Raw genomic sequence first — 21998 nt, forward strand, 5'->3', positions numbered from 1 at the left:
TCATTTTGAGAGAGAGAGAGAGAGAGAGTGGGGGAAGGACAGAGAGAGAAGGAGAGAATCCCAAGCAGGCTCCAAGCTGTCAGCGCACAGCCCGATTTGGGGTTCGGATCCACAAACTGTGACATTATGACCTGAGCTGAAGTCTGATGCTTAACTGACTGAGCCATCCAGGCACCCTTGCTTTTATTTTTATGTGATTCAACAGAGCCAAGAAACTGAGAGCTTCATTTCTGGTACCTATGTTTAGTTGATTGGAATTCATGGAATAAATGGCCATTGTGGATACTGTTTGAAAGCGTTCAAGAATGCTGTGCCTTCGACACCTTGAGAATGTCTGCCTATTGCCTTTTTAGACTTGAGGAAAACTTTGGCTGGGTATAAAATTATTTTAGTTACACGTTTGTTTGTTTGTTTGTTTTCCACTTAGAATGTTATAGCTGTTCTGCTTTCTCCTGGCATAGGGTTTTGCTAGGTCATTCTTGGATGGCATCCATTCTGCACTTCAACATCTCCTGAGTACTTTACTTCAATCACTGTCTATGTTTTATTCAACGTCTCTACTTTTTTAAATACTGTTTATTGGCATAACTTCATTGTCTAGTTTTTCTCCCTGAGCTCGTGCTCCTCAAGGATATCAGCTGATAATAGGTAGCTGGGGAAGGATGAGTTTACAGGATGTTTAGGAGGGAGTGCCCTTGGGACCACAGAAGGAAGGGGGTAAAGGAAGCAGGCTTGGTCAGAGGTTGAGAAGTCCCGTTGTGCTGCAGGCACAACATCCTTTGCTGACCCCACAGGAAACTCTGGGGCTCAGATTGCCCTCCAGAGATATCTGAGATTGGCCGGGATGACCAGGCTTCTGCCCCTTCAGAAGGAAAGCTGGCTTACCTAAAAACATCAAATCTCTTCTTTGACCCCATTTATTTTTCAGAAGAATTGCATTAGTAATTTTTCTCTTGTAATTTCTTGAGAGGTTAGGGAATGATTATTCTGACTCCTCACTTTTCTTTTAAATGAATCGGCTTTATTTTTTAGAGCAGTTTTGGGTCGATGGAAAAGTTGAATGGAAAATACAGACCTCCCATTTATCTCCTCAAGCACCGTTTCCACCCATATTTCTGCCTAATATAAATATCTTGTGTTAATGCAGTACAATGGCTACCACTGATGAGCCAATATGGGCATTATTATTATGTAAAGTCCATAGTTTACATTAGGGTATAACACGCTTTGTGTTACACACTCGATAAGTTTTCAGAAATGCGTGTCACCATTATAGCCACACGGAAAATTTCACTGCCCTAAACACATCCATCTACTTGTCCCTCTCTCCTCTCAAGCTCCTGGTAATCACCGATCTTTTTGCTGTCTCCATTTTTGCCTTTTCCAGAATATCATATAGTTGGATTTCAGAATATCATATAGCGTTGCTGTTTTACATTCGATTCTTTCACTTAGCAATGTGCATTTAAGATTTCTCCATGTCTTTTCATGGCTTCGTAGCTCATTTCTTTTTTTTTAAGGGGTGTGTGTGTGTGTGTGTGTGTGTGTGTGTTTTGAGAGAGAAAGTGCACATGCATGAGTGAGCAAGATCGGGGGAGAGGCAGAGAGAGAGGGAGAGAGAATCCCAGGCAGGCTCCATGCTGTCAGTGCCGAGCCGAATGCAGGGCTCGACCTTGGGAACTGTGGGATCATGACCTGAACCGAAATCAAGAGTCGGACACTTAATCAACTGAGCCACCCAAGGGCCCTTCGTTTCTTTTCACTGGTGAACAATATCCTGTTGTCTGGATGTATCGAAGTCTGTTGGTGTTACCTACTGGGTTGCATCCAATTTGGGCCATAAATTGTAAATAAAGCTGTTATAAATATTCATATGCAGATTTTGTGTGGGCATAATTTTCCATCTTATGTAGGCAAATACAAAGCCATGCAATCGCTGGGTCATTTGATGAGAATATGTTTATTTTTGTACGAAACTACATTATGTCTCCCAAAGTGGTTGTGTCATTTTGTATTTCCACCCACAACGGATGAGAATTTCTGTTCTCTATATCCTTGCCAGCATTTGGTGAGATCTACTCCTACCTTCTTAATAAGATTTCTAAACTAATTCTAAATTTGCTTTCCCTTTCGCTCCTTTTAAAATAGATTTTTTTTTTTAATTAGGAAACACCTTGAACATATTGGAAAGCAAAGAAACCATTAAGAGACAGTTAAGTCTTCCCTTTTTTATTTTAATTTAATTTATTGTAATTAATGGCCTGTTTTTACATGGTATGTTAGATCCTATTTTCCATCCTTCATCTTTGCCTTTTTTTTTTTTTTTTCTCATTTCTGGTCTTCTCTTGGATTGTATTTTCTACATTTCCTCCCCTCGTTCTATTACTGATTTGTAAATTATGGATTGAATATACATATCAAACCATTCTCTGATGGTTGTGGTAGATTATGACACTCGTGGCCCTCCGGGAAGCGTGCCACCTGGTATCTTTCGTAATCTTTCGTATCTTTCGTAATCTTTCGTATCTTTCGTAATCTTTCGTATCTTTCGTAATCTTTCACGTCGTGGGGCCAATCTCTAGAACTCCTCCCATCTTGCAAAACTGAAACTCTGTACTTGTTACGCACTGATTCCCCAGCCTCCCTCCCCAGCCACCGGCAAGTGTCACTCTAGTCTCCGTCCCTGTGAATTTGACCACTCTGGGCACCTCAGGTAAGCAGACTCACACAGTACCTGTCTTTTTGCGTCTGATGTATTTCATTCGGCGTTATGTCCTCGAGGTTCATCCCAGTTGTAGCCCGAGTCTGGATTTCCTTCGTTTGTAAGGGTGAAGGATGGTCCACTGAGTCGCTTCTGCCTGTTGGCTCTTATGAATAACGCTGCTGTGAGCGATCTTTCTTTCCATTCTTTTCGTTCTTTTGGCGATAGATCCAGAAAGGGAATTGCTAGATCCAGAATTTTCCATAGGGAATCTGTGTTTAATTAGTTGAGGTGCCGCTTCTCGGATTAGTAACTATTCTGTTTCCCACAGCAGCTCCGTCGTTTTACGTTCCTACCAACAGTGCACAAGGGCTTGTTATTTTAAAATTTTTGGGGGGGGAGGGGCAGAGAGAGAGAATGGGAGAGAGAGGATCTCAAGCAGGCTCCACACCCAGGGCGGCCCGACGTGGGGCTCAATCTCACGACCTTCAGATCACAGACTTGGGCCAAAATCCAGAGTCAGATGCTCAACCGACTGGGCCCCCCGGACTTGTTGTTATTATTTTTTTTATTTTTTTTCAACTTTTTTTTTTTAATTTATTTTTGGGACAGAGAGAGACAGAGCATGAACGGGCGAGGGGCAGAGAGAGAGGGAGACACAGAATCGGAAACAGGCTCCAGGCTCTGAGCCATCAGCCCAGAGCCTGACGCGGGGCTCGAACTCCCGGACCGCGAGATCGTGACCTGGCTGAAGTCGGACGCTTAACCGACTGCGCCACCCAGGCGCCCCTGTTATTATTTTTTTTATAGTGGGCCATCCTGATGGGTCAGTCAGTTCCACATTTAATTTTAAAAACTGAACCAAAATTTCGATTTCTGGTCAATGCTCTGAAGATCTTGACCTGTTCTATACCCATAGGACCCTTTCTCCATCTCCACCGTCGTAGCCATAGGGCCAGGCAGATACCTCCACGGACAGGTCTCTACTAAAAATCTGCCTTCAGAGATCAATACTTCCTTTACACGGAGAGAGCATGGCTAGAAACGGATGGAAACCACACCCAGGAGTGCAAGAGCCCTACAGTAAATTGCTCGGGGGAATTGAAAGAGCTTTTGAAGTAACAGGTGGCAGTTTGAGAGCCTTTGAACCAGACTTTACTTATTGGCTAAAAAGGAATCTTGTTGTTTTAATCAAAGAGAAAATGTGCAGTGGTATCTGGGGGGGGCAGGGGGAACGGTGGTTCTCATAACCTGTATCCCAAGTGTCTGCAGACACATCGCATATTTCACAGTGATTCCTCTTAAAGTGGCAGGAAAGTGACTGGCCGTAGTATTTGGCTAAGCAACCGCCAGATTTTCTGGAGTCATACGGTGATGTCTCTCAAACCAGACCCGTTGAAATATAACAAGTGATCCCTCTGAGATCTTGAAACACGTTCAACCGGTGTGTTCTCTGCAGTCAGGTGATTTGGTACCGTGTTTTAGTGAATCGTCACCAGAGTCTCCAAACTGCTTTAAAAAAAAAAAAAAAAAAAAAGCAAATGCACACTATCCCTTGCTCCTTTTCTCATCCAAAAAGGCCGCTGATTCCAGAGGCTTCCATACCATGCCTCGCTGCCCCCCCGCTTCTCCCCGGCAATGCCCCGCGACATTCTCTTCACTCTTGATGTGTCCCCCCTCCTCCGTTTCTGACCTTTCTTTTCCATATTCCACTCTTTCTCCCTCTGGAAATCACCTCTGCCACCTATTCCTCATTTTCAATTCCCTGCAGTCACCAGACAGGCCGAAGTAATAGACAAGTCCGTTTCCTGTCGTCCTACACGCTACACCCTTCTCCCTGGCTTTGCAAAGTACGTTAAGGAAAAATCGGTCGTACGAGGAATCGCTTCATTGTTGTTGTTTCCTTTGGACTTCCATCAGCACTTTATGAATTTCTTAACTTTCAGGGGGAAACCTGCCTGAAATCTGGACACCCAGGGCTTTCTGTGAACACTGAGAGTACGAGTAATGATGCCGACGTTCATAAGCCATCCATGGAAATGAGTTATGTCACTGAATGGTGCGCTTTGTCTCCACAGTGTCCTGCTCAGCTTTTACACGTGCACAGGCTATTGTCAGACGTTCAACCCCATTTCCGTCTGGCAGACAAACAGCACGAATGTGAACCCTCCAAAAAAAAAATAATAATAATAATAATAGTAAAAGAGGTTGGTTTATAAAACCCAGAGCTGGCTCTTCAGTTGGTTTGTTTAAGAATTTGTCTGGAGGCGGGGGGTGGGCCCTGGGGGACTCAGTCGGTTGACAGTCCGACTTCGGCTCAGGTCATGATCTCACAGTCCGTGAGTTCGAGCCCCGCCTGGGGCTCCATGCTCACAGCTCGGAGCCCGGAGCCTGCTTCCTATTCCGTGTCTCCCTCGCTCTCTGTGCCCCTCCCCCGCTCATGCTCTGTCTCTCTCCCAAAAATAAATAAATATTTTTTTTTTAAATCTTAAAAAAAAAAAAAAAGAATTTGTCTGGAGGAGGTTAACAGTGTGTTGGGAGGAACACACTCCGTGTTGGAGTAACGATATTCTGCTGGGCTTGCTTTTCTACTCATCACCGCCACGTCAACTAACATTTGGCCCCCGCGCTCTGTTCTGCCATCCAAATTAGTGGTGCTCACCAACACCAGGTTCAGCGGGCCCCCTCCCCGCTCAGAGACGCCCCCTCCCCCCACCGTGGGTTTTAGTCGTGCAAGTCGTAGCTCCCAACCTTGATTTCATCTGCAGAACAAGTATCTGGCTCAGTCACCTGCCAACCCAGGACTCTGGAGAAGGTGACTAACTAATGTCTTGATGCCTCAGTTTCCATCTGTGAAACGGGGCTGGTAATGCCATATGGCTCAGAGCAGTGCTAGACCTAAGCCAGCAGTCGATGGATGCTAGCTCTTCCCGCCATTGCGTAAATGATTGCTGTGCATTTCCCCCCCCACCCCGCCCACCCCCCGCCCCGCGCTCTCATCTGTACAGTGGCTCATGCCACCCGCTGATTTTCAGGTAAGGAAGTGGGAAGAGGGTACCTTCTGAACCTCTGGGATCGAAAACACGCTCAGACATTCTGATCTACCTCCTAGGAAAGGCTCCCGCCCTCCCTCCAGGGACATACCTCCAGGAACATCACTGGCTTGAACTCCTGTTCCAAATACCTGCTCTGAACCTCGGTCACCAGTTGGACCACTAGGACTGGTAAGAAACCATCGAGAGGGGTCCAAAGCAGGGCTAGCATTTCCTTGTGCTGTCGGATCTCCTGGGAAAACTGGATTCTTAGGTGAAGTTGCCTGCATTTTAAATGTGAACATGATTTCAAATGTTACATTTTTGAAATAGAATTCGAAGGGAGCCCCAAGAACCATTAATAGGTGAGCCCCAAACATGTACATCAGGCCCCTGTAACTCCAACTTCCGCCCTCTGGCCTATACAAGCCCCTGTTCCTTCCAGAGAGTTCCTGACGACAAAGAGAAAATGACAAGGTTGGAGTCGAGAGGACTTCCCGTGTGCACTACTGAGACAAAGAACTCCCTTTTATGGAAGACGATGCTGCTTTCCAATGATGTGAACGGACTTGCCCAAGGTCATCTAGACTTCAACAAAGAGGCCAAGCAGGCTGTTACCCACCCCCCCCACACACACACCCATTCTACCACACGGGGGCCTCCCCAGTCTAGGTCTGCCCTTAGGGGGGTGCACAAACCACTCCCGTGTTGGGCGTTTTGCTCTATTTGTGCATCTCCCAGCCCACAGCCCAGGGACCAACTCTTCCCCTTTGTCAGCCTTCTTTAGCCCTGACCCTGGTGCCTGCCACCATCCTAGGCAAGTGGCCAACAAATTGTTGTGGCTCAAAGGAATTGAAGTAATGAAGCCCGTCGGGTTATTGCATTAAAGTAACAACTTACTCGATATGTACAGATAATGTCAGATCTGCTTTAGATCCCCTGGATTCTAAAGTAAATGAGTTTCTGGATCCTTCACTAGCTCAAAACCTTCATTCATTCATTCATTTGTCCATTCATTTGGCCTTTCTTGAGCTGCCCCTTGGGCTAGGCACTGTGTTAGGGACAGACACACAGTCCAGTCCACAGAAGAATCTTGACAGTGTTAAGTGTAGATATTATAAAGGCATATGTTCATTGTAAAAGAGAAAAAAAAAAAAACCATACCAATTTATTTTTATTTTTATTTTTTTTTTAATTTTTTTTTCAACGTTTATTTATTTTTGGGACAGAGAGAGACAGAGCATGAATGGGAGAGGGGCAGAGAGAGAGGGAGACACAGAATCAGAAACAGGCTCCAGGCTCCGAGCCATCAGCCCAGAGCCTGATGCGAGCCTGACGCGGGGCTCGAACTCACGGACCACGAGATCGTGACCTGGCTGAAGTCGGACGCTCAACCGACTGCGCCACCCAGGCGCCCCAAACCATACCAATTTAAACACGAGGATGGGAAACGAATTCAGATGGAAACTGAGACACCTGTACACAAGGAAGTTCTCTCCCTCTCTCTCAGCCCCCCTATCCCTTTCTGGTGGCTCAGAAACACACAGTTATTTCCTAAAGCAACGGAGGAAGGCTGCATGATTCCTGCATGGTGAGTTGGCATTGTAGGGGCATAGATCTGGAAGGGGCCTTCGGGATCTCTTTGCCCCATCTAAGAAGGATTTACTGACTTTTTTTTTTTTTAACTTGAGAGAGAGAGAGAGAGAGAGAGCATGTGTGCATGTGAGCAGGGGAAGAGCAGCAAGAAAGAGAGAGAGAGAGAATCCCAACACTGTCAGCACAGAGCCTGATGTGGGGCTGGAACCCACGAACCCCGAGATCATGACTTCAGCAGAAATCAAGAGTCGGACGCTTAACCGACTGAGCCACCCGGGAGCCCCGGATTTACCGACTTTTTAAAGCAGCGTTTTATGACCTGCCATCTGCCTTTGGCTTTAATGATCCCAGAACATAAACACAGATACTGAGTAATGGTTCGAGCAGTCAGATCCCGTTGTGTGATCCCAGAGGACATTTATTTTCGTGAATCCAGGCTCGGGGATCTGATCTGGCAGAGCCCAGCCAGCATCTGACAGCTCCTGTATCTGGTTCACTTCATCTGTTTGGCCTTTAAATGTGAGGTTTGAGGTCCCTACCTCTTTTCTCTCGACACGGTCTCCCTAGGTGACCTCATTAAAACGCATGGGTTAGAATACCATCTACGTTTCAAAGGCTTCCAAATTTACATCTGTAGCTCAGTCTTCTTTTTGTTGCCAGGGCTGACGTCAGAGAAATTACTGCCTGTTGTCTCTTCGAGGACGTTTATGGTTGTGGGTCTCACACGGAGGTTTTTCAGCCATTTCGAGTTTATTTTTGTGAATGGTGTTACGAGAGCGGTCCAGTTCATTCTTTGGCGTGTCGCCGTCCCGCTTTCCCGGCACCATTTGTTGAAGAGATTGGCTTTTCCCCATTCCCATATTCTCGCCTCCTCCTTTATCAAAGGTTAATTGACTATGTAATTGTGGGTTTATTTCTGGGCGCTCTATTCTGTTCCGTTGATCTGTGTGTCTATTCCAGCTCAGTCCTCTCGTGTCTGAGCCACAGTGTTATGTTCTGCTCCCTATTCAACATTTCCACCTGGGGGGAGGTCTTAGGGTTATTTCAAGACACCTCGAAATAGCCCTTTCTCCCCGCCCAGGTTTCCCTCTCCATCGTAATGGCACCGTTGTCTATTCGTATCATTTTCTCATAGAAAACTGGAAGCTCTCCTCAAGTTCTCCTTTGCCTGTTTCCTCATCCATCCAATCCACCCATCAGGAAGTCCCACCACATCCTCCACCACCAACACAGCCATGTCTCCCTCTTCTCCGCACCCTTCCTGTCAACCGCCATAGTCCAGACCACCATAATCTCTCTTGGACTGTAACAAACATCCCCCGAGTTGGCCTCCATGCTTCCATAATACCATTCTCTAATCAGTTCTCAACTTAGCAACAAATGATGTTAGAAGTCCAATCAAACTGGGTCACCCCTCAGCTTGACATATGGGTGCCCATCGAATTTCAAGTGGCCTCCAACTGCCCTCCAGCTTGCCTGCCTTGTCTTGTGCCCTCCTCTCCTTATTCGTGGTCCTGAAGTCTCGATGGCTCCCTTAAGTGCCGCAAATAGGTTTCTACACCATGGTCTTTGTCAATGCTGCCCACTAGGCTGCATTTTTTTGTCCCCACTCTTTACACTGGGACCTCCTTTCCAGCCTTGGTCTCACTCAAATACCCAAGTTCATGGAGACTTTCTCTGGCACGCAAGAAAGATACTAGAAAAATAGCACTCAAGGACCCCAGTAGGTTCCTGTCATTCTCTATATTAGATTAGCCTTTCCCCCTTTTCAAGGCACACATTAGAAATGGCAATTGTCTAGGTGACTTGTTTTCTGGTGTCTTCCACTAGAAGAGAAGCCATATGAAGGTAGAGACTGTGTCTCATTTGTTATAATATGCCTAGTATTTATGTCACATAGAAGGTACTCAGAAAATGTGGCCGGTCTTCTTAACATGAACAAGTAGTAAGACTAGAGGGAAACCGCAGCAAAATGGTGGATTAAGAAGCTCCAAGCTCTTGGTCAACCACAGAAAACAAACAAATCGGAAACTGACTGACTTAACTTTGTCAGAACTCAGGGCAGGAGGGCGGAGGGAGTCCAATTTTTAAATCAAGTGAATGTCAAATTAAAAAAAAAAAAAAGAAAGAAAAGAAAAGAAAAGGAGAAGGAAAGAAGAGAAAAGAAAAAGAAAAGAAACGATCTTCAAAGCGGTAGGAACGTTTTGTGGCATTCTTACTTGGCCTTACCCCGCCCCTCCCTGGCACAGTAGAAGCTTTGGTCTTAAAGTAGCAGCAGCCTGTGTGCCCAGTTTGGGACCTCAGTCCTTCCAAGCAGAGGGAGCAGAACAGACCTCATTCCCAAGTTATTGTCTATATCTATTCTAATCTCTCCGGGGGATACTTGAAGGACTGATACAAGTACATTCCTTTCTTTCTTTTTTTTAATTTAATTTTTTATTTTTTTTAAATTTACAAACAAATTAGCATCTAGTGCAACAATGATTTCAGGCATTGATTCCTTAATGCCCCTCCCCCATTTAGCCCATCCCCTCACCCGCAACCCCTCCAGCAACCCTCAGTTTATTCTCCATATTTATGAGACTCTTCTGTTTTGTCCCCCTCCCTGTTTTTATATTCTTTTAGTTTCCCTTCCCTTATGTTCATCTGTTTTGTCTTTTAAAGTCCTCATATGAGTGAAGCAAGACATTTATTTCTGTCTCACGTAGCTTGGAACTGGGGTGAGAGGAACGATAGACACAGCTCATGAAAGCAGCAAGGTGGACTAGAGACCCACGGCTCTCTGGGGCAAGAAGTTGTGGGCTGTGACATAAAATGGATGACCTAAGACCTGGAAGGAAAGCTGGGGTGAGATTCTTTGGGAAATTAAGTCATTCAAAAGCCACCACACATGAGAGGAGATTTAAAGCCATGCACATCCCCAGGGCAAGAGGCATGCTCAGAAAAGACCTCAGAAGACGTTAAGATTTCACCTTGAGCGAGGGGCACCTGGGTGGCTCAGTTGGTTAAACACCTGACTTTGGCTCAGGTCATGATCTTGCAGTTTGTGAGTTCGAGCCCCATACTGGGCTCTGTGCCGACAGCGCAGAGCCTGGAGCCTGCTTCAGATTCTGTGTCTCCCTCTCTCTCTGCCCCTAATCCGCTCGCACTCTGTCTCCGTCTCTCTCAAAAATAAAGAAACATTAAAAAAATAAAAAAAAAAAAAGATTTCATCTTGAGCTAATCCCTAGCTTCAGTGCAAGTCTAGCTTAGTGCTGGCAAAGCGTTCCAGCCGAGAGCCAATTTACAAAGACTAGGAGGGCTATTTTAGTTTTCTGTATGTGTGTGAGTGTTTGCTCCTGGTAGTCAAGGAAATCTCTAGCAAAACATTAGCCGAACAAGAGCAAAAGGAACAGACTTTAATGATCACATATGATAAGGAATAGTTGTTGTAAAAATGGTTTCGAAAATCACAAAACAGATGGGCTATTATAGCCTTCGTCAATAAGAACAAACACAATAGAGCAATCAAAACGTCCCAGAAAATTCCGAGGAAGACAGAGGAGCTGATCTTCAGAGTTACAACATTATAATAGTCAAACATGCAATTTTCAACAAAAAGTCACAAGGCATACAGAGAAACAGTAAAATCTAGCCCACTCGAAGGAACGAAATAAACTGACAGAAACTGTCCCGAGGAATGCCAGCCATCAGACTTCCTAGGACGAGGCTTTAAAACAACTGTCTGCAATATGAATAAAAGGAAAAATATGGGCAAAGAACTAAAGGAAATCAGAAAAAGATGCATTAACAAAGTGAGAATATCATTACAGAGAGAAAGGGTTAATAAGGACTGAACAGAAATTCCAGAGCTGAAAAGTAAAATCATTAACATTAAAAATTCACTAGAGGGGCTCAACAACAGATTTGAGCAGCCAGAGAAAAAGAATCAGCAAACTTAAAGACATGACATTTGAAATTCCAAGTATGAAGGAGAAATAAAAAAGAATGAAGAAAAGTGAACGGAGCCCAAGGGACACCATCCAGTGGATAAACCAACATCACATTATGGGAGTCCAAGAATGAGGATGGAGAGAGAGAGAAGAAGGGGCAGGAAGATTATTTGAAGAATTAATCACCAAAACCAGCTCAAATTTGGGGCGCCTGGGTGGCTCAGTCGGTTGAGCATCCGACTTCGGCTCAGGTCATGATCTCACAGCTTGTGGGTTCAAGCCCCGTGTCGGGCTCTGTGCTGATGGCTCAGAGCCCGAAGGCTGCTTTGGATTCTGCGTCTCCCTCTCTCTCTACCCCTAACCCACTCACATTCTGTCTCTGTCTCTCTCAAAAATAAACATTAAAAAAAAATTTTTTTTTTAAAAACCAGCTCAAATTTGATGAAAGATCTGAGCATACAAAGCCAACAAGCTCAATAAACTCCAAGTAGAATAAACTCAAAGGGACCCGCGGCAAGTCACATTATAATCCAACTGACAAAAAACCAAAGAGAAAATCTCGAAAGCCACAAGAGAAATGACTTAACGCATATGAGCGACCTTTAATAAGATCACTTGTTGATTTCTCCACAGAGACTTGGGACACCAGAAGGCTAGGGGGTGATATATTTAAAGAGCTGAGATAAAAACAATTGTCAACCAAGAATTCTATATCTGCCAAGAACGCCCTTCAAAAACGAGGGAGAAATTAAAGCATTCCCAGACAAACAGGAGCGGAGAGAGTTTGTTCGCACTAGACCTGCTCTGCAAGAACAGCAAAGGGACTCCTTCAGGTTCAAATGGAAGAATGCTTGGAGGGCAGCTTGGAGCTGTAGAAAGAAATAAAGAACTCCAAGAAAGGTAAATACAGGGGCAAATATAAAAGCCAGTATTATTGTAAGTTTGGTTGATAACTCCACTCTTCTACATGATTTAAGAGACAAATGGATAAATATAAATATTTATATTGTTGGACACACAATGTATAAAGGGGTAATTTGCAATATCAATAACAGAAAGAAGTGGAAAAGGAGCTGTAGAGGAGCTAAGTTTTTTTAAAATTCTTTTTAAAAAATGATTTTAAATGTTTATTTTGAGAGAGAGAGTGAGAGAAAGGTCATGAGTGCAGGAGAGGCATAGAGAGAGGGAGATACAGAATCTGAAGCAGGGTCTAGGCTCTGAGCTGTCAGCACAGAGCCCGACGCGGGCCTCAAACTCATGAACCATGAGATCATGACCTGAGCCGAAGTCGGACGCTTAACCGACTGAGCCACCCAGGCGCCCCAAGTTTTCATGCATTTAAAAAGATTAATATCATGCAGAGTATTTTTTCCATTACAGTGGAATGACGTCAGGAGTCAATAGCAGAAGGAAATTAGGAAAATTCACAAATACGTGGAAATTAAATAACACATTCCGAAACAGCAAATAGGTCGACAAGGGAAATTTAAAATACTTTCAGACAAATGAAAATGACAAACAACATAGCAAAACTTCTAGCATGCAATGAAATGATCCTTTGTTAAGATTGATGCAGGGGCGCCTGGGTGGCTCAGTCGGTTAAGCATCCGACTTCAGCTCAGGTCATGATCTCACGGTCCGTGAGTTCGAGCCCCGCATCGGGCTCTGTGCCGACTGCTCGGAGCCTGGAGCCTGTTTCCAATTCTGTGTCTCCCTCTCTCTCTGCCCCTCCCCTGCTCATGCTCTGTCTCTCTCTGTCTCAAAAATAAATAAACGTTTAAAAAAAAATTAAAAAAAAAAAAGATTGATGCAAAAAGCCTCAATAACATAATCACAAAATACATTTAGCAGCATATTAAAAAGACCATACAACATGACCAAGCCGAAGTTATTCCTGGCATGCAATGATTGATTAAATCTATGAAAATGGATCAATGTAATACACCACGTTAATAAAGTAAAGGGGGGGAAAACTCATGATCATCTCAATTGATGCAAAAAAATTTGATAAAATCAAACACCCTTTCATGATATATTTTTTTAAAAAGACTCAATAAAGTAGAAATAGAAGGGAGCTTCTTCAACATAATAAAAGTCATTCATGTAAAGTCCATAGGTAACAGCATACTCAATGATGAATGACTGAAACTTTTTTTCTAAAATCAGGAACTAGAAAAAAATGTCCATTTTCACTACTTCTGTTTTACATAGTATTGTAAGTGCTAAGCCAGAGCAACTGAGCACAAAACAAAGAAAAGGCACCCAAATTAGAAGGGAAAAAGTACGATTATCCCTGTTTACAGACGACAAAACCTTATAAACGCAAGAATCGTAAGGATTCTACAAAAATAAACAGAGTTGATAAACACACTCAGCAGAGTTACAGGATACATAATCGACACTCAAAAATTGGTTGCATTTCTATATACTCATGATGAACAATCCAAAAAAATTTTAAGAAAGCAATTCCACTAATAATATCAAAGAGGATAAAACACTTTGGAACAAACGTCACCGAAGAAGTGTGAGATTTGTACCCTGAAAGGTATGAAACATCGCTAAAAGTAATTACAGGAAGACATAAATAAATAGAACAGCATTTTGCGTTCATGAATTGGAAAACTTAATACTGTTTAGACGATAGGACTACCCAAAGTAGTTGGATATGGATCCAACGCGATCCCTATCAAAGCTCCAATTACATTTTTGTGCATCAATAAAAATCCACCTTTAAATTCATGTGGGATGTCAAAGGACCCCATATAGCTAAAACAATCTTGAAAAGGAAGAACAAACTTGGAGGACTCAAACTTCATGGTTTCAAAATTTACTGTGAAGCAGTAATCAAAACAGTGTGGAACCAACATAAAGACAGACATACAGGCCAATGGAATAGAATAGAGAGCCCAGAAATAAAGCTTCCCACATGTGGTAGGTCGGTTTTCAACATGGGTTCCACACCATTCAGTGGGAAAGGACAATCTTTTCAAAAAATAGTTATGGGAAAACGGACAACCACATGCAGAGAACGATGTTGGACCCTTACCTTGTATCATATACAAAAATTAACTCAAAATAGTTCAGAGGCTAAACTTACCAGTGAAAACTATCAAACTATCAGAAGAAAACATCCAACGGAATACTATTCCATCATAAGAGGGAATGAAATTCTGACACATGCTGCGTTATGGCCGAGCCTTGAAGACGTTGTGCCAAGTGTAATAAGCCGGACCCAGAAGGACAAGTATTGCCTGGTTCGCTTCTTTGAGGAGGTGAGAATAGGCAAATTCATGGAGACAGAAAGTAGAATGGAGGTTGCCAGGGACTCAGGGGAGGCAGGAACGGGGAGTTCGTCTTTCATGGGCATTGCTGGTTTAGAAATGCTCTGGGAGTGTTTTGGAAACAGAAAGTGGTGATGGTTACGCAACATTGTGAATGTACTCCTAAGTACACACTTGAAAACGGTAAGCGTGATCAATTTTACATCACACCTATTTGACTGTAAAGGAGCAAGAAGCAGAAGGAAGATTACCGGCATCTACGACAGGAACAACACAGAAAAGGTCGAGAAGACCAGAAAGCCTCAGAAGGCAATGTTGGTGGCAGAGGGTGGCCAAGTGGGTCAAATGAACAGTGGCTTATTTGGGGAAGGGCGTGAGGGCACCATGATGGAAAACGCCTGGTGACGCCAAGAGCATGTTCAGTGGGGGCTCCGGGGAAGGTTAAGGGCCAGGCAGGTTGTGTCAATGGAGTTCCCTTAGGCTGCAAGGGGACAGGGTACCCTCCTTGGCTCAGATGTAGGGACCCCGAGGACAGGGAGGTGCAGGAAGAGCCCTTCAAAGCCGCTCAATGCCTCTGAAGATCTAAGCACGGGTTGCCCAATCAGGAAAACGGTCACCCTGTCCCTGCCACCCTCCCTGCAGCGAGCACGCAGCGATTCTGGGTGTTCCTGCTACGCACTGTCCCCGCCAGGCAGCACTGTAGTCCCGGGCCCCCCGCACGACGGGTCCCCATCGCAGGACCTGGGGCAGCCCAGATCTCAGCCCCCCCAGCTGTGGTCTGTGTGACAAGCAGAGTCACACAAGAAGCAAGCGACTTCTCTGAGGAGACAACGGGGGCCACTTCCTGCTCAACAGAAATTTGGGGCATTAGGTGGCCAGAGTCATAGTTTGATTCCTCCGGAAAAGCAATGCTGGAGACAGGGAGGGAGGTGCTAACAACGTGTTAGCTCAGTCCCACGGAGGTTCGGATGGGCCTCAACGGGGAGTGCGGGGAGGGATGGGGAGAGGACAGGTGTTACCGGGGGGGGGGGCGGTTGCTTCCAGAAGAGACTGGGAAGGTTGGCGGGCAGGCTTGCCCACCGGCACGCTGCCTTCTCCAGAAGTGTGGCCGGGGGCCCACGGGAGCGGGGTGGGATTCATCCCCCTGCTTTCCTCCTCGCGTTTTCCTGTGGTCAAGGTTTGGCATTTGGGAGCTGTTTCCCCACACCTGCAGATTCCATCATCTGTCCCCTTGTTGACCGTAGGCAGCCAGGTCCCAAGCCCTCCAGCGTGGCACAGTCTTCCAGTTTGGAACTGGAGAGATGTGCTGGTTTGAATGGAGGTGTCACGACGGATCTGTCCACCCTGCCCCTTTATCTGGAAGAGAACTCTATTTGGTAAAAGGGTCTCTACAGACTTAAAGAGGAGATCCTTCTGGGTTAGGGAGGGGCCCTCACTCCAGGGACGAGTGTCCTCAGAGGGGAAGGGAGGAGACACAGAGGAGGACAGTGTGGAAACGGAGGCAGGGCTGGGCGGGAGGCTGCCACCGACCGAGGAATGTCTGGAGCCTCCAGAAGCCACAGGAGGCAGGAAGGATCCTCCCCTGGAGGCCTTGCCCACACCTCGATCTCAACCTTCCACCTTCTGGAACGGTGAGAAGTTGCTTCGAGGCACCAAGTTCCTGGTGATTTTCAGGGTGGCCGTCTTAAGAAAGAACACAAGAGAGAGGGGACAGTTGAGGAGATTCGAGCTGAACCAAACTGGCGTCCAACAGGACCGGCCCCCGGACCCGTGCGCGGGGAACACGGGGCGGTCAAGGCGCCGCCCCCCTCGTGGGTGGCAGGTGGACGGTGGGGCGGGAAGTCAAGTGGGGCCGGGAGGCTGGGAGCCAAGAGATCAAAGGCATCTCCCGGCTCGTGGAAAATGGATGGTGCTGTCAATGGGGATTACTGGCAGGGATGTGAGGAAGCATGGAAAGATAAATACAGGGTAGAGAGGATCTGAGGGGTGGAGGTGAGGGCTGGTGAGAAGAGACTGTTGGCGGTGATTACTTGGCAAGAATCGGACAGATGAACGGCTTGGATTTCAGGTGACGCTGGCGGGAGGTGGCTGAGTGGTGGCGACAGGTGTGGCGAGGCTGGAGAAGGACGGGGCAGAGTGTGACGGTGGCCCTAGACATCCCTGGGCACGTGGTGGCCAGGGGTGAGCGGTGGCGGGTGGGCAGGGAGGTTGGGGGTCTAAGACAGTTTGCCCTCGACTGGACAGGGGCTCCGCTGAGGCCACGAGAAAGGGGAGGGGGAGTCTGCCTTGAGGAGTTGGGGGACAGGGGTCTTTGCGTCGTAAGGAACAGCAGCTCGCTTTACCATAAAGGCGATGGGACGTTTTATAAGGACAGAGAGTGAATTTCATGGGTGGCTCAGGGAAGGAACAGAAAAGGGGGCTGATCACAGAACTAGAACCAGGTGCCCGGAAACAAGGGGCTTTGTGTCCCCAGGGGACGAAGGGCTCTCTTGTGCGGGCCACTCGGTGCAGGTCCTCATTGCCTTCCTCCGTTCAGGACCAGCCCCTGCGGCGTCCTTGCCGACCCTTCCTTTTATCTGGTACCCAGGTGGAGATGGCCCCCGCACGGTGTCCTGACCTCAGGTGCACCTGGGAGTGCCTGGGTTCGAACTGCTAAGCGACAGTCCCTCCCAGGAACCTGAGGCCCAGCCCCGGGTGCCCTGTCTGAATAGGGTCGCTTAGAATAAACACGGCCCCCTGGGCACGCCCCTCTGGTGGTGCCCCTCCTGTGGGGCTGAAAAATGCACCCCCCCCCCCCCACCGGCTGTAATCCCTAGAAGCTGTGGCTGTTAGGGAACACAGCAAAAGACGCGGGACACCTGGGTGGCTCAGTCCATTGTGCATCGGACTTTGGCTCAGGTCATGATCTCACGGTCCGTGAGTTCAAGCCCCACCCTGGGCTCACCGCCGTCGTCGGGCTCAGGTCATGATCTCACGGTCCGTGAGTTCAAGCCCCACCCTGGGCTCACTGCCGTCGGCCCCAAGCCCGCTTTGGATCTCCTGTCCCCCTCTCTCTCTGCCCCACCCCTGCTCACACTCTCTCTTTCAAAAAATAAATAAACCTTAAAAAAAAAAAAAAACCAAAAAACTGGCAGGATTAAGTGAAGGATCCTGAGATGGGGAGATTGTCATGGATGATGGCACCTGGGTGAGTCCTAATGAAGGATGCATGTCCTTACGTGACAGGTGGAGGGAGAATTTGCACACCCCCCCCCCCCAAAGAACATGACATAACAAATGAGGCAGATATTGGAATGATGTGGCCATACACCATAAGCCCAGGGAAACTGGCAGCCACCGGAAGCTGGGAGAAGCAAGGAAGGACTCTCCCCCGGCATCTTCCCAGGGAAGCACGCGCCTACAGACATCCCGATTTCAGGCCAGAGATACCGACTTCACACTTCCGACCTTCTGAACCGCGAGGACAAATGTCTGTGGTCTTCAGCCCCTAGTGTTCCGGGAATCGGTTACAGCAGCGCTAGGGAACGAGGTGGGGAGGAATGAGGGACGTTACACCGTGGCTCCTGCGTGAAGGAGGGGCCGAGAGAATTTAGGGGCGCGTGTAGAGGACAGGAGAGGGGGGCATCGGTCAGATTCGATTCAACACGCAGGTTCTGTTTCGTGCCCGTGAAATGCAGACGCTTACCCTGGAAAAGAAGGACAGGGATGTGACACATTAAATGCCACAGTAAAGGCTTCAGCAGGAAACAAGGTAAGCAGAGTTGGGAGGCACTGTAGGTGAAGACAGACGTGTGTGTGTGTACGGCCGGCCGGATGGTGAATTCGGCTCCTAAACGGAAGAGACCGGATGCCTCGGGTGAGCGGGTAAAGCAAACAAGGAAACCCAGCCAGGCACTAACATGCAAATGTGTATGCACGCCTACACCCTACACTCCAGGGCATTAGGATTTTGCTTTCTAGCTTGTTCGACCGCGTAGCAGCTGACCGTGTCTACGCGAGGCCAAAGCAATTGGGCAATTCAGCGAAATCCTTAGTCAGACTAAGAGTTCGGTCGAGGCAGCACAGTACAGAGCAAAGGACGTGAACTCTTCACTCCCATCGCTCACCCTAACTTCTGAAATGGCTAGGAATTGTTCCGCAGTATAGACGGGGACACAGGCTGGGGCCCGCAGAGGGTGGTGGCATATTCCCACAGGCACACAGCTGCAGAATTCACATTCGGATCTGCCCGACTCCTGAATGCATGATGTTCCCACCATGTGTGCACTGAACAAATAGACGTGCTCTCGGAAACTTTTGAAGCTGTCTGCCTGAGATAAAATGTGTCGGGAACTAATACGCTTGAAAAGTGCAGGGCAAAAATCTATGAAGAAACCACCTCCCCAGGGGCGCCTGGGTGGCTCAGTCAGTTAAGTGTCCCACTCTTGTCTTCAACTCAGGTCTTGATCTCACGGTTTGTGGGTTCGAGCCCCACGTTGGGTTCTGCAATGCTTGGGATTCTCTCTCTCTCTCTCTCTCCTTCTCTCTGCCCCTCCCCCACTTGCACACACTCTTTCTCTCAAAATAAATAAACTTAAAGAAAGAAAGAAAGAAAGAAAGAAAGAAAGAAAGAAAGAAAGAAAGAAAGAGGGATGCCTGAGTGGCTCAGTCAGTTAAGAGTCCGACTTTGGCTCAGGTCATGATCTCACAGTTGGTGAGTTTGAGCCCCGCGTCAGGCTCTGTGCTGACAACACGGAGCCTGCTTGGTATTCTCTCTCTCTCTCCCTGTCTCTCCGCCCCTCCCCTGCTCACACTGTCTCTGTCTGTCTCAAAAATAGGTAAATAAACCTAAAAAAAAAAAAATCAATAAATAAAGACAGTGTTTTGGGAGGAGTCTATAATACTTACCTATAAAATAGGCTCATTTTATTTTTCAGTTTAGGCAACTTCTGTCCAGGCAGGTCTGGTCACGTGTAAGTTACGATATAAAGATAGAAAAGATGCTCCCAAAAGCAAGCCCAGAAGTTACCAAGCCATTCCCAATTACATAAAGACTTTCATAAAATTCCTTGAAGCCTGGCATCTATCTACACGCCCTACTCATTTTGCTGGAACTTTCTGAGGCGCTTTTCTCCAGCAAGGAGAAAAGTGAAATCGTCCAGGTCATTGATAGCCCTCCTGCAAAAGAAGGCTGTGGATACTGGGGAGGTCAAGCAAAATTCTAGACAGCAAGCAGACCAAACTTCATCAAACGCGGAAGTAAGGGTTCTCTGCAAGTGAGAGAAAACAGCACAAAATGGCGTAAGCCCAAGAGAGATGGGTTGGCTCATATAAGCGGAAAGTCCAGGGGTGACCCCTAGCACCAGTCACAGCTGGACTCAGGGGCTCAGGTAATGTCATCGGGAACTAGCCTCTCCCCTTCCCTTGGCTCTGCTTTCATCTGTAGTGGTTACGTTCTGAGGGAAGCCCTCTCTCGGGTGACAAGATGGCAGCCAGAAACTCCAGGCTTACCTTCTCATAAGCGCAAGTCCAACAGTTCAATCAGAAGTCCTAGGCATGACTCACCCGGTCATGAGTTGGACCACGTGACCCATCCTGAACAGATCTCTGTGGCCGAGAGGATGTTTACTCCCACCAACCAAGCCCAAGTAACATGTCGCCTTTGGTACCTGGTGGAGAGCCAGCCCCATCCAAACCCTGCGGACTAAGAACAAAAGTGGGTAGTTCCTTGCAGGGAAGTCAGGGAGCTGTGAATGGAATAAAGGTGAATGGACAGCCTGGTGGGGAAGATAATAGGGTACTTTGTTATTTGAGAGTAATTCTAAGTGGTTCTCATTGGAGGGTGGTCACATCTCCCCAAGGGACATTTGACAATGTGTGGAAACATTTTTGGTTTTCGTAACTGGGTAGCGCTTACTGGCACCTGGTGGGCGGAGGCCACGGATGCTAAAACCCTACGTCACGTACACAGGACAAGCCCCGAACGACAAAGAATTATTTGGCCCCAAACCCCAGTAGTGCTGAGGATGAGAAACCCTGTTCTAGCATCAGAATGCAGCCATGGAAGCTGAGACCCATCTCATTAGAGGAAAGATTTCTGTCCGTGTCTACAGAGGACGTTTATGTCCTTGAAGTTTATGAAAACCGGTTGGTGCCCCAGCATGGAAAAGAGGCCCGGATGCATCTCTGCTTCCTTAACTCTTGAGTGAAACTCCCAGCCCCATCCATCTGTACATCAGGTATTGCGGTCATTGAGGTGACCATATTAGATCCAAAGCAATTAGGTGAAAAATCCTAGTGGACATCTTATAAATCAAGATTCCGGGCAGTAGTTAAGACAGCAGATGGGGGGCAGCGGCCTGTGATCTTCACGAATATCGGCCAAATGGCTCAGCGTGTTCTATCGGTGGTATCAGGCAGTGGTTGGAGGAGGCTGCCTACCCATCTGCCTCTATCGCCTTCTCATCCATATTGGCTGGTAAAGGGGGCCCTCGGGTCAGAGCTTCCGGAACAATTCCTTGGGGCTTCCAACAGTACCCCTGTGCAAAGCAGGGAGACAGTGAAGGACTGTGGGATCCCCTTCATGTTGTCCATGAGGATGCTTTTGGCTGCTGCTGACTGAAATTGTTTCAAACGACAGGCAACTCATCACCTCAAATGACAGCACGGCGAGAGGCCCTACTGGTACTTGGCTGTGGGTCTCCTGGCCCTGCAGTCCCTGGGACATTTGCAGGCATCTCATCCAGGTACCACATGCTCAGAGGAGGACGAGTGGCCCCATGTCTTACAAACTAGAGGAGACCTTTTGCAGCAGCCATTAGCCCACTCTCCTCATGTCTCATTGGCCAGGATCAAGTCACGTGCCCATTCCTAAGCCAAGTCCATTGCAAATGGGATCGCAGTGGTTGGGTCAAGAGCCTAACCGCTTGGAGCAGAATGGATACAAGGTGTCTTCCTAATGACCACCGGACCCATGCAGTACCAGGCACTTGCCGACCCTCGGCAAACCAAAGTTGCCTTCCTTGGTATGTGAGTTCAGAGTCGGGGTTTTCTCTGATCGCCAGATCTGTTGTTATTGTTGAATCTTGTCTAGGACAATGTACAAGTTTGAGTCACAGTGAGACTGAAGCAATATTCAGTTATGAATAAAGGACTAGCTTAGGGTAATTCACAAGGGTGGGGGTAAACAGCCATTTCCTTTAATGGTGTGGTATCAGAGAGCACCTCAAGGATAGGCGTAAGTATTTAGAATATTTAATAGTATCAGGGGCCGCCTGGGTGGCTCAGTTGGTTGAGTGTCCAACTTCGGCTCAGGTCATGATCTCACGGTTCGTTGGTTTGAATCCCGGGTCGGGCTCCGGGCTGACTGCTCGGAGCCTGGAGCCTGCTTCAGATTCTGTGTCTCTCTCTCTCTGCCTTCCTTGCCCCCTGCTTGCACACTCTCTCTCTTTCCCAAATATAAATAAACATAAAAAAA

The 21998-nt window shown here is 47.1% G+C and overlaps 1 long non-coding RNA gene across 1 annotated transcript; it reads left to right on the plus strand.

Moving 5' to 3' along the window:
- The first annotated feature begins 2572 nt into the window (after positions 1 to 2572).
- Positions 2573 to 6883, plus strand: LOC121015873 (uncharacterized). The gene is made up of 3 exons (XR_005784009.1): positions 2573 to 2713; positions 5814 to 5925; positions 6179 to 6883. It is a non-coding gene; the product is annotated as an uncharacterized LOC121015873 (long non-coding RNA).
- Positions 6884 to 21998: the final 15115 nt, after the last annotated feature.

This window comes from Herpailurus yagouaroundi, unplaced genomic scaffold, assembly GCF_014898765.1.
Source record: "Herpailurus yagouaroundi ecotype Mexico unplaced genomic scaffold, PumYag 208, whole genome shotgun sequence".
Taxonomy (NCBI): Eukaryota; Metazoa; Chordata; class Mammalia; order Carnivora; family Felidae; genus Herpailurus; species Herpailurus yagouaroundi.